The following is a 13157-nucleotide window of genomic DNA, read 5'->3' on the forward strand; positions in this document are numbered from 1 at the left end:
TCTCCTCCTCCCGCAGCTCCCGGCTCGGTGCGGGCACGGCCGGGGCTCGCGCGCTCCCCGCGGGGCTCGGCACCCACCTGGGCTGCGGCGCCGGCGGCGGACGGGCCATGGAGCGGGCCGGGTCCGGGCGGCGCGGAGGCTCCGCGGGCGGAGTGGCGGCGCCGTGCTCGCGGGCTGCCGCGGAGCCCCGCCGCCCCGCCCCGCCCCGCGCCGCCGCGCACACCCCGCCCCGGAACCCCGGAACGGGGCACCCCGGGCGCGGCCCTCCTCCCTCGCGGCTCTCCGCGCCCTCTGACCTGCTGCCGGCTGTGCCGCTGCCGACGGTACTGGCGGCGGTGCTGCCCGGCCCGGCCCGGCCCGCAGGGAGCCGCCACACTGCGCCGGGACGTGTTTAAAAGCGGCTTCCCCCTAAATAAAGCTATTTTGTGGGGCGTGGGTGCCAGCACGTTACGGGGGGGGGGGGGGAGGGGGGGAAGAAGTGGCAGCTAGTGCAGTGCTCCGAGCAGGCATTGCAAACGCGATGCGCTGGAGGAGCAGCTCTCCTTCCACCTAACTTTCTCTCAGAAAGTGGCTGTGACTCTCTCCAACAGTTCTGCTGCACGACTTTAATGCCACAAATAAAAAAACCATAGCAGGAATTTAATACAAAGCATGCTATCATAAGAAGCCTCCAGCAGGAGCTTGTATTAAGCCCAGCTGACGCACCTGGCCTGCAAACAGGATAACCTTCCTTTGCGCCCCAGCAAAGCAGCAGGGATCCTAGCCCAGGACGCTGGGATGCCCAGAGCATCTTCTCCCATCGTTTCCCTTAAAAAGTCCTCTATGGCACTGGGATGCTCAGATTGGGCACAGCACTCAGCAGCAGCCCTGCCTGCCTCCCACATTTGGGGAAGGTTTGGGTACAGGGTGCATCGTGTGGCACGCAGCAAGCTTTCCTCTGCTTGACAGCTCAAAGCAATACTTTCCTCGCCCTCCACTCCAGATCTCAGTGCACACACAGAACCTGTCCTTCTGCCATTTCCAGCCCAGGGACTGCTGTCAACCCCGTCATGGATTTTCTCCTGCCCTATAGCTATGTGCCTCATTATTGCATGCTGCATTATTTGGCCAAATCTTCCCTGCTATTCAATTTTATCTCGTATTTCTCACAGCCTCTGAGCACACTGATGCAGACGCTGCATGCACACGTAGCCAAATGCCGGCAGCCACACAGCCACGGTCCCCAGGCAGCACGCACTTTATTTGCAGGAGTCAGGGGCTGATAGACAATAGCCCCATTAGCTATGCTGCTAAAGAACCTCACAAGAAGCAAAGACAAAGGATGCAATTTACTGACAACTTGTGATCTGATGGTAAATGGGATGTGATACGGATTGCTTTCCACCCTAAAGTGTTCTCGTGTCAGATAACAAATTTATTAATGGGATTTTTTTCAGGTCACAAAAATGTGACCCCACCCTCTTATGAATATTTAATAAGGGACTAAGGGCATCTTTTGCAAGACCCTAAATCTGCCAGCAGCAGCCTACATGAATCAGAGAGCGACGGCCTCTTAAAGGGGCACACGCACTGCAGGTCAGCGCATGGGGGCATGGGAGCAGCACATATTTGAGGGCAGTACACAGCTGCACAGCCAGCAAAATGCCACGCACATGTCCAACACACTGGGCAGCTAATAGCAATATAAATTGGCATTGCATGTCATGAGCATGTAATTATTATTGCCTGCACTGGAGAGAACCCCTCCTGTTCCTGGACTCCAAAGTGATCCCCAGAAACTCTGACCCTGTTGAGGAACACACCATGGAATGCATAGGCTTAAACCTTCCAGCAGTTTCTCCCTCAGACCACATCCCGCTGCCCAGTGCGGGTGCCAGCAGCATCCCTGCAGCAGCATCACCCACCGCTCGCACGGTGACGGAGGAATGGGAGCTGTGCTAACATGCACTGCGAGGGCTGGCGGTGCTCCCTGGTCCCTGCAGGCTGAGGTCACGGCATGCTCCACAGCTTTCGTTTGGGAAAAAGCTCTGTCTTGGGGCTTCTTTAACAAAAAAGAGGTGCTGCAAGGCTCACAACCCTGCCTGAAGCCTTTCTTTCCCTGCACGGGCAATACAAAGCATGACCTGGTGACACAAGCACAACACTGCCAGCTGGCCAGCCAGGCTGCGGCGTGACTCCAGCACCAGCAGCACTCCCAGCCTGAGTCCAGCCTCCAACGGCGTTCGCTTTTGGGAACCGCCACTGTGTGCGCAGGCCCCACTCCATCCCGCAGGCCTTGCTCCGTCCCGCAGGCCCCAGTTCCTGACACCCCTTCCATTTCACACCTGCCATTTCAAAGGCCTCAACTCCTTCGCCTCCTCACCTGCCAAACGGATGGTGATATTGCTCATTTCAGGGTCTTCCCTAGACCAGCATTTGCCAAACATTTGGAAAATGAAAGATGCTGCCTAAGCACTGAGCGCTGCCCACAGAGCCTGCAAGCAGTATTTTTACAGCGTTTTATGCCCTTTCAGATAAAAGCTTCATACCTGCAAGCTCAGCCAACATCTGCTGAGAGCTAAAATCTTTGGTCTATTCCCTCAGTAACGGAGATGGTAGCACTTGCTAAGTAAGGTCACTACGAAATATAAAGCATTTTTAAGCCAGCAAATATTTTAAAAGACCAAGAAGAACCATAAACTCCCACTTTAATTCCATTCAGTTATGAAGAGTCATCACAGACAGAGACAATCAGATTTGACAAGGATGACCGAAGCAGCAGACATAAAATAGCAAATTAAAAATAGCAGGGAAGGAGCGTGGCAGACAAGGTGGCTATTTGGCTCTGCGTGCCCGCAAGATCAGATAGGCACTGAGTGGCAGCATCAACACCTGGGGAAAAAAATCACTGGAGTACAGCACAGACACCAGGCTCCAAGGGCTGAGCCAGAGAAGTAGGTTACAAACGTGAAAAGATGAACACAGCGGAAGAAATTGTTTTGTTCTGCTGCTGCTTTCCCTGCACACCTCACCCACAGACCTCTGCAGGCATCAGCCCACGTGGAAGCCGAGAACACGGGGTGGGGAAGAGTCAGACTGAGAGCAAGCTGCTGTTGGCAGTTGCAAGGGAAAAGGGCATTTCAGATACTATTCCCACTCCTGGATCCCCGGGCCCATTTTTGTGGGGTTAAATCACATTTTCCTGTTTTGAGACTGTTGCATTTTCCCTTGCTGCTGTTTGAAAGACCTATGAAAACAAATGGGGAAAACAACTGACTAAACAGGAAACAGTGAAACTTATTATCCACAAAGCACTGAGAAAAAGTACAAAGTAAACATTTTTGGTCATTTTTAATAATCTTAGCTAATACTCTCACGGTAAAATATTTCTTGTGGTAAAATATATTCAAGAACAGTGACTTTTAGGCTGATGGTGTCTCTACTAACACAGAACACCAAAGCAATTAACATTTCAGTAATGTTTGTGTCCCTGTTGCGCTTTTTCTTTTTGTACGAGAAACTGTCATTTTCCTTATTGCCCTGCAAATTCTGCATGAAAAAGGCTCTTTAAATCCCCTCATTGTTCTACAATGGCTTAAATTTCACTTCATGGCATGCTTTAAATTACCACTCACATCTTCATTTAATGCATCATTTTATAATGCCAGTGTTACCAGTTAATTTATATATACACAGCAGGATGTGTCAACATTCAGGTGAGTTATGAATATGATTGTGCAGGAGTTATGGAAGACATTTCAGCAAAATTATGGTTCCCTCTAAACATAAAAATATTAATAATGAATCAAACACCACAGGTAAACAACCAATTGTACGTAGCTGCACCTCTTTATGCTTTGAGATAAATAAATAAAAACGGCAACATTTTTGCTCTGCGTTCGCATTTGATTGATCTTAATAAATTGCCATCTCCTTTCCTAATAAACTGTAATCTCTTGTTTCCGCCACAAAGTAAAATTTATTAGCACGCTCTCCTACCGCCAGGCCTGCATCACTCACAGCACAGTGTGCAAATTGTTCCAAGTATGCATGGGCATTATTCATAAATTATTCTTCTGCCCCAAAGTACACAATATATTGAAAGGCAATCACCGCTAACTGTTCTCTGTTACTTTCCTTAATTATGCGAGATAGCATTTATGTCACGTACAGAGGAGGAAATGCCACAGTTTCCATTAAAACTCCGCTTTTTGCCCTGGGTCGAAACACGGGGCTCACACACAGAGAACCACAGATTCCTTCTGATGAGAGGAAATACTGGAGGTGACATCTGGGAGGAGATGGCAACACCTCTGCTTTAAGAGATCAACCACTGTATACCAAAATAACCTACTGGGCATGACAACAGCTATGGCTCCAAGAGGAAAAGTAGGTGTTTTGTCATGATGTTAAAGTTGCCATGGTAAGAAAAGAAACAGAACGCAACATCAACAAAACAAATGTCAATCACACATATGTGCCTGCTAAGTATTAACTCCTGAACGACCAGGCATGCCAAGCAGATCCTGTGCCTGCTATGGGGCAGACACAAGGTGGCAAACACAGCGACAGGGCACTGCTTCTCCTGGCCGCTTCTCTCCCAGGGCCAGGGGCTGCGACGCTTCTTCATCTCACCTGGCAACCCTCACGAGAGAACATCTTTATCAAAAACAACCTTCTAAAAGTCTAAAACACAACAGCCTTCTAAAAGTCACCCTTCTAAAATACACCCTTCTAAAAACCCATGCCTGCTTGCACAGCAAGGCGTGTACACACACCTGCACCCACACCTCTATCACCGCGGATTTAAGTTAAAATAGATCTGATGCAATATGGGCCCCTTCATGTAAGAACGCCTGTCAGTCCATCGCACAGCTCACTCACACACCGCCCAGCAGTGCCAATCTACACACTGGGGCTTGTTGGTGGGCACAGGCAGCATTACCGTTGGGCACCCCGCTGTTTTTCACTCCCTCTGTTGGGAAAGGATGCTGGCGTATTTTCAACAAAACACCTCCTTAGCAGTAATGGCCACTGCTCTCCTTTCAGCAGTCCCTGAGGTTTCCTGATACAGCGTATTTAGCTGGTTCATTGTTTGAGTTTACCTCCATCACCGAAATCTAGTTATTTTATTTGTTTTCTAGAAGGGAGATAAGGGCTTTTGCTCATCTTTTCCTTACAAAGTGAACTTTGCAGAAGCAGCACGATGACTTGAGTAACTTCCTGCAGAGGTGTTCAGCCAACAGCCCTCAGGGTCAGACAGGCGCTGGGATCTGGCAGCAGAGTGATGGGCTGTCCTCATGTTCCACCACCGTGCTTCCAAAACGCCAAGGCCCAGCAGTGCAGTGTGACTTCCATAGCTGGCAAGGAAAAAGCCCCTTGAGGTGACTCCTGGTTACCCTATGGGACTGGCAAATGACCCAGACGCTCCCTACAGTGCCCTACAATGCCATGAACCCTGCCCATACCCAAATAAATGGGGCCTGGTTTCAAGGGCATCGTCCTCCCCTGCCCTACCCTCTCTCCCCAGTGTGGAGAGGGCTGTTGTCTGCAATCTGTGACTCACGGCCACTTCCTGCTCAGATCTGCTGCTTCAATCCCTTTCCCCCTCATCACAAAAAGGATGAGGCTAATGGGCAGCAGGTGACCAAAAAATCATCTCCAGGAGCAAAACCACGCGATTTACACTCGGTAAGGAGACAGCAATGCTCTGTCACTGAATGCAGCCATGTCAGCAGTGCCTCGTGGCAGTGATTTGGCCACGAGAGGCTTGAAGGAATGCAGGACACCTGAGGCACCAAATCCTTCACTCCAATGGAACTGCAGGGTGATTAAGCAGAGAGAATGTAACTATCCAAACTGTAATTTGGCCAGCACAATGGATCTAACACCCTCATTCTTGGGAGGAAAAAGTACCGTATTTGAAGTTCAAACTCTAATTAACTATTTGAGAAAAATAATTCTGTTTTTAAAAGAAAATTCCTAACAATATAAAGAGAATTAGTGCCAAAGTTTTTGGAGAACCACATAAAACGGTATGAAAAACGTATGATATTGTAATAATAGGAATGACTGGATTTGCTCAAATGTTCCTTATACCTTATAATACAAGAATAAAGTACAGTGTAAATCCTTCTATCTACATAAGTTCCCCGTACAGAAAAATCTCTTCTTTAATAGGTTTACACCTTTAACATGTATTCGTTTGGGAAAGTCCTACGGTATAATTACACATCTTGGCTTGGCACATTAATAGCTGTTCCCTTCATTTACCCATTCCTTTTGCTGGTCAATGTGCTGTTTTACTAGGCAGCTCTCTTCACAGCAGAGCTGAGCTGGCAGGAGGGCAGGCCCAGAGCTGGCTTGTGAGGTTGCTACCGTGCTCTCAGTTGTGTGCACGCAGGATGCTCGCGGGGACGTGCCATGTGCACACACATGTGCCAGCAAACCTCATCCCCATCCCCCCCACCTGGCATCCTCCTGCTCCCTGCCGCTCTGTCCCACCTTCCCCACCACTGTCCCGATGGAGCATCCGTGGTGAGATGCTCAGGTGCATTGGGAACAAAATCTCAGCTCCCAACCTTCACAGAATCACAGAATCACCCGGGTTGGAAGGGACCCCAAGGATCATGTAGCTCCAACCCCCCTGCCTAGCAGGGCCACCAAACATACACATTCAGATCAGGTTGCCCAGGACCCCGTCCAACCTGGCCTTAAACACGTCCAAGGACGGGGCATCCACAACCTCCCTGGGCAGCCCGTTCCAGGGCCTAACCACTCTCCTAGTAAAGAAACCTTGCTCCACCACTTAGCAGGGGAAGAGCCATTTCCATGCGGTAGAGTAGAAGAGATGCCTCCCATCATCTGCCATCCCGTCCCTGCAAGATCCCCTCAGGATTCACTTTGTACCTCTAAACACAGGGCTCAAAGGCGAGGCTACATTGGCTAAGGCTCCATCCAGCTTTTATAGGGTTTTCAGCAGTTTAAGAGGACTTTCTTGTGTTATAGCAGTGCCATTCATTTAATGGCTTTTCAGCACTGCCATTATAAACCAGAACTTTTCAGGTGTTTATTACTCAGCTTTAAAAATTGGCTCTATGCTGAAATTTGGCAAACAAAGTGTCAGCCTAGGAGAAAATTTTATTTTTTGCCAATTTTGTGCTCTAAAAAAAAAAAAAATGACCCAATTTTGGCCTCCATAAAAATGCAGCTTTTGCTGCCTCGGTGACACTGGTGAAGTAACAAGTCAATATTGTAATACTGCCAGCAGAGCTGCAGTGATTTAATGCCCAAAACTGCTCCGAAGGTGAAGAGTGCTATTGAGCTGCTAATTATTAACTATTATTACTGGTCCTGCCACACAACAAAGATGCGAAAAGAAAACGAAGGGAACATGGAACGTCACAGGAAGAGGAGGCAGAAAGGGAGTGAGGGTCCAATGCACAGCTGGGACTGTGGGCAGGGGGGTTGTAGCCCATCTAAGGAGAGAACGGACTGATGCGAAAAGATTACTCTTCATTTTCCAGAATGGCATTTCAGACGCAACAAAAATACAACTGACATGGTGTAGCTTGCTGCCGTCAAGGCTAGCAACCATGTAGCATCAAAATCAGCTTTAAGGCCAGCTGAGCTCAGGTCAGCGGGGACCTTGTGTTGCTCAGCTGGAGTGGAGAGAGATCTCAGCACTGATTTCAACACGTGTACGGCAGAGCCCTGGAGGTGCTGAGGATGAGGACCTTGCCCTGGCTTGAACTGCTGCACTGGAGCAGCACCCACAGCGTCCCCCAAACTCTGATCCACAGCATCTCCCCAAATCTGATCTCTACCATCCACAAAACCTCAAAATCTTCCTAGCCATCTCCATCCCACGCTCCCAACCCTCTCCATGTTTCGCTCTCCAGGCACAGAGAGCTTCCAGCAGACACGTAACACGGTGACTCTTCCATTTTGGGAGTGTCAGAGCAGCCCCAACAGGTCACTGCGGCCGCCTTCAGACACGGTAAAATGAGAAATCCATTTATCTTTCTGGAAACTTTCTGCTTGTCTAAGTGGCAGCTATTTAAATACAATTAACAAGCAAATGATTTTAAAATTACAATACAATTAATAAGGCAGCATCACAAACAATTTACATCTCATTAAAGCTCTGCAAGCGGCAGAATCAGCTCCCAAATGAGCTGCACGATGAGGGGGGACCTGCGCGACAGCCCCACCTCAAGATGGGTGCAGGGGGGTATCTGGAGCAGCCAGGGCCCAGCGGCCCTGCAGGAGCTCCCCGGGTAAGGAAGGATGCCCCGAGCCAAAGCCTTGGTGGAAGTGGGTGTAAAACAAGGAAGGAAGGAAGGAAAAGGGTGGGTGTGCGTGTGCATGTGGGATGGGCACTTTGCAATATACATTTGCGAACAAAGAGTTGAAAGAAATTTCAAGCTATTTACTCAGCTCTCTATATAATTAAGAGTTTATAGATTACACCGCCACAAATCTTCCGAGATTGCAGTGGGATTGGACGCGCGTTAATTCCCAAGAGCCTCTCGCAGAACAATCGCACGCCGCAGGAAACCACTCGCACAAGTAACAGTTCTACACGCTTCCAGCTCACTTTCAGCCCCTGCGATTCGCTGCGGTGGGTGCACTGAGCGCAGAGGATGCAGGAGCACTGCAGCCCGGTGTGCACAACTCGAGGTGAGCTGCTAACAACCCAATTCCAGCTGTCAGAAGGCTTGGAGGCTTTCAGGTCATCCCTGAAAAAGTGGCTTTTCAAAGCCTGCCTGAAATGTCGGCACCTTCTGCTGCGAACTTCAGCTCCAACCATGAGCTCTAGCCCAGTGCCTGCTCTGAAGCGCTTTATGAACTGAAGAAGCACAAACAATACTCCCTTCTAAAGTTCACCGCAAGTTTTGATGCAGCCTTTGGCTTTCTGTGCCCAGTGCCCGACAGCCCCCGGAGCTGTGTGTGACAGTTGTTTAACGCTGCGCAGCACACTTATATACAACACTGGCGGGAGAGAGCGAGAAAATAGTTTACAATTGAATCTGCAGAGGAAATTTGGGTAAGTTCAATGTAATTATCCATTTGGACGCGGGCCAAGGGCTGCGACAACTCAGAGCCACAAGGGAAGCTGCACAGTGACCCGTTCTGCCCATTCTTTGCAAAGCAGCACGGCCTGAGCGCCCGACCCAGAGACCGCATTGGGTGCCTGCAGCAAGGAGCATCCCCGGGATACCTTGCTTGTCAAAACCAGATCCTATCAAAACGTAAAGCGTTCCAGTTTAAACAAAGATAAAATAGTTATGGCAGCTTTAGCAAGCGGGTTTCAGGCGCTCCCTGGGCACGCATGGAGGTTTTTGGGTTTTTTTTTGCAGGACCTCTGTCCATGTTGGCCAACACTCCATCTCTATAAGGAGCTGAAGACAAGTGTCAAAGCAAAACAGCCATCACTTTCTATGAATTACTGAACATGTGTAATTCATTTATCTGTAATATTGTGCTAAACTCAGCTCCAATTAAACAAATGAAAACACCTGCTTAGCACACATAGATCTTTCCATACCTCAGGGGAAGACACATCAGTGTGCTCTGTAGTACAATCTGGCTCATAAGCCTACACAAACAATGCAGAACTGGGATTTCTTTTCATTTTTGTCTTTAAATGCACACAGGCGAGGAGATAAAAAAAAATACTGTGAGGTTTTGAGAGAGGAGTGATTTTTTTTTTGTATTTCTATCTTCAACACACAGAGCTCTGCGCTATTTAACTGCTGGTGGGGGCAGGGTGAGGGCTGAGGACCCAAGCGCATGCATCTCCCCCAGGCACTGCTGGGATACAATGACTTCACAATGCACAGAAGTTGAATTTCCTCGAGTTTTCAAGTTTGGTGGCAAAGTGCAGAAGCATAAAAATGGATCTCCTACAGGTTTGAGGCAACAGTGACCAGAACCGAAAACAAGCCCACGCAATTCCTGTGCCATCCCATCCCAGGCATACGGTTGTGCACTGTGTTTTTTTCTTTTTTTTGCAGCAAAATCACGGTTACAAACTGAAAGTGCTTCTGGGTTTTGTTTTGTTTTCCTTTCCCTCTTTTTTTTTTTTTTTAAGGCAGGGTGGTCCCTTTCACTCACTGCAGAATTAGCAACACAACAACAAAACAATTTTGCAGCTGTCACTGCAGCTCTGATGTGTCCACTGTGGGGCTCTCCCAGAAGATATTGCTCTGTTTTTCTTCTCAGTAGACACAGCTGAGTGGAGGACTCAAAATGAACACGTTTTCCAAGCAACAAGCCCAAGTAAAAAATAACAACGATGGAAGCCATAAACATACCTTCCCTTGCTCTGTCAGCTGCACACGATGGGATTTAGAACGACCTTAGCTGTGCTCTGCGTTGTATTCATGCCCTGGCTCAAAGAGAATCCCTCTGTATTTAGGGGCTACTTCCCAAACCCCACAGCTGGGCTCTGGCCAAGGTGAGTCTTTGGGCCTTTCCTACCATCCCAAAGTCATTGCCATCCCTAAATTAGGGTGGGAGCAGCACTGTCACCCTTGGCAGTGCCGTAACCACACCGATCCACTGCTGACGGCAGGAGGAACCCGCCCTGGTAGCACTCGATTTGGGCAGCACCCACACCTCCTCTAACAGAGCACAGAAACGTGAAATTAAAATAAACTGCTTGAAACCCACAGGTATGGAGAGAGATGCAGGAGATGGAGTGCAACGGGACAATCCTTTAACCCGATGCACAAAGTACTCATTGTTCCACGCTGAGACAAGCAACACAGCAATAAATATTGAGCAAAGGAAGTTAACCTGTATCCACAGCCTTTGAATAAACACAGAAGTTAAAACTAAAATCAATGCAAGGCCCTCGGCTCTTGCCAACCGGTGCTTTACGTGCACTTGCTTGGCCGTGTTTTTACTTTTGGGGATTTTCTCTGCCTTCTTTCTTGATATTCATACTTTCCTTTGTAAACTCCTTATCGCACAACAGAAGGACAAACAGAAGGAGCTGCCAGCACACAATTACACCACACAACTGCTCTGCATTCAGCCAACCTGGGCGCGGATAACCAGGCAGGCACAGGCCCAGCACAGCCACGCAGCACCAGGGCAGGGGCAGTGCTCCATCCCTGCAGCCACGCAGGCTTTCACAGCATTAATTCCAACTCCGCTTTTCAATCACACTATATTCATTTAAACGTTATTATACTCCGTGGAACCAAGTGTGAGCATCATGCAAAAAGTATTCTGGTCCACAGTGGTGAATACAGCTGTGTAGGCAGAGGGATATTTGTTTTCCGAGTAATTTGTGCACATTCACAAAATTACAGCTGTCTGCAGTTCTCCTGAAATATCTGCCCTGCTGTTTACAAGCCATAAAATATAATTTGTCTTTTGCAGGCTTCCAATTGGTAAATTTGGAAATATATATATACATACATACATATATGTGTATGTATAAAAGAGCATTTGTTTTTTTACACTCAGGCTGGCTGCTCCCCATTACACACTGCACAGACAGCCTGGAGAACACCAGCAGCAGTCCTGCTATGGCAGCAGACACACCGCACGCTGCAGGCTGTCAGCCCCTCGGCCCACAGCAGCCCGGTCCCCAAAGAACACCACTCCAAACTGGGTGTGGAACAACTTCAGAGGCAGGCTGCTCTGAAGCCCCAACAGCACTGGGATGTGGCTGAGAGGGCCACCAGGCTGCAGCACAGCCAGTGACACTGGTGACGACCCACAAGGCAGTCCTGGTGCATCCAGTCCTGCTATCAAACCCAGTGGGATCCAAAGATGAATGTGCGCTGTGGCTGGAAACCAACAGGCTGGGCTGGTGTTATCTGAGCCACGAGGACTCAGCCAAAACACTTCTACTGATTCCTTTTTTATTTCCAGTGAAAGATTAGAAATGTCACACGAGGTGTTTCTGATTTTTGCCTCTTGCCTCATGACCGTGTAGATCGACCTTCCACCCAGAACAACTGACTGCCTCAGTTCCCAAAATACACACCCAAAACATTAGCTCTCCTTTCCTTGCGCCATAACAGGTGGCCCACTGGTGTGCCCTCCCCAGTACCAACCGTGAACAACATTTCAGCCCCAAATCCCAATGACCAACAAGTACACAGAGTATAACATCCTGCCAAGAAGTCCCCGTGGGGCTGACGGCTACAGCTGCACAGACCAGTGCAGATGACACTGGCACCAGTGGGTGACTTCAGTATGAACCAAGCCGCAGGAAGCCAAGCCCGGCTCAGTGGGATCCTCCACTCCAGCACACACCCTGGTGGCTGTCACTTACACAGCTCTTTATCCCAGTGCTGCAACATGTCTGAGATATCCAGTTGGCTGCATGGCTATGCCGCAAAGCTGACACCCAGATGTGCCACCCAGGTTACCGAGTTAAAGCACAGCAGGGTTTTGAGTTCATACTGCTCTAAAAAATACACGCTGTAAGTGACAGAGCCTCCAGACCCCTGTGCCACCTGATGTCCTCCTGGCGTCCTGCCTCCTCGCCATCCCATTTCCAAACTTTCTCGGCGAGACGCACTAAACTCAGGATGTAGATTTTCCAATTAGTCTCTGTTTAAACATCTGTTGGTAGACTGCATTTAACATTAGTTATTTGAGCAAAGCACAATTTGATTAGGCTGTCTGAAACGGAGCCAAAGTCTGCAAAATAATAGCTCAATTAAATTTTGTTTTGCTTTCATTTGTCTTATACTTCCCTGAGTGTGATACAGTTGCATATAATCAAGTAAACTAATTCCTTTCAAAATGAGAGATTTCGGTGCCTTTTCCATCTTCCCTCAAAGTTTATTTAATAATCTATTCCATCTTCTCTATGCTTCATCGAACTTCATCTTGACATAAAGTACATTTCTTTCTTGTGCCTTCAGTCTACTTTAATTTTCTAGGCTTTGAGTGCACTGAGATTATGCGCCATTACCGTTACACCTTAAATAGATCAGTAATTTATAAAGGGCACATTACATTTACTGGGAATATAAAAACATTTCAGCAACACAACAGTTTTTCCTTTGCACACACCACAAAATGTTTTGTCAACCTGATTACACAGCTGTAAAACTGTCAAGCTCCAAAGCCACATCCAAGCACATTCCCAATTGTTTCGCCGGTTTTCTTTCTACGTTTCTACTCACTCTGTTATGTTGCACTTG

At 48.5% G+C, this 13157-nt stretch overlaps 1 protein-coding gene across 7 annotated transcripts in view; it reads right to left on the reverse strand.

The window, feature by feature from the left end:
• Nucleotides 1–13157, reverse strand: part of FOXP1 (forkhead box P1) — a 337019-nt gene that overhangs the window by 79822 nt on the left and 244040 nt on the right. Inside the window, exon 1 of one of the 7 annotated variants that reach the window (XM_042880833.1) lies at nt 78–121. The exons of the other annotated variants lie outside the window; for them this stretch is intronic. The gene's annotated coding sequence lies outside the window, so the exon portion shown is untranslated. Of the gene's footprint in view, nt 1–77; nt 122–13157 lie in introns of those variants that run through there. 7 annotated transcript variants of the gene reach the window in all.

Source organism: Lagopus leucura, unplaced genomic scaffold, assembly GCF_019238085.1.
Source record: "Lagopus leucura isolate 7727_CA_CO unplaced genomic scaffold, USGS_WTPT01 Super-Scaffold_100028, whole genome shotgun sequence".
NCBI lineage: Eukaryota > Metazoa > Chordata > Aves > Galliformes > Phasianidae > Lagopus > Lagopus leucura.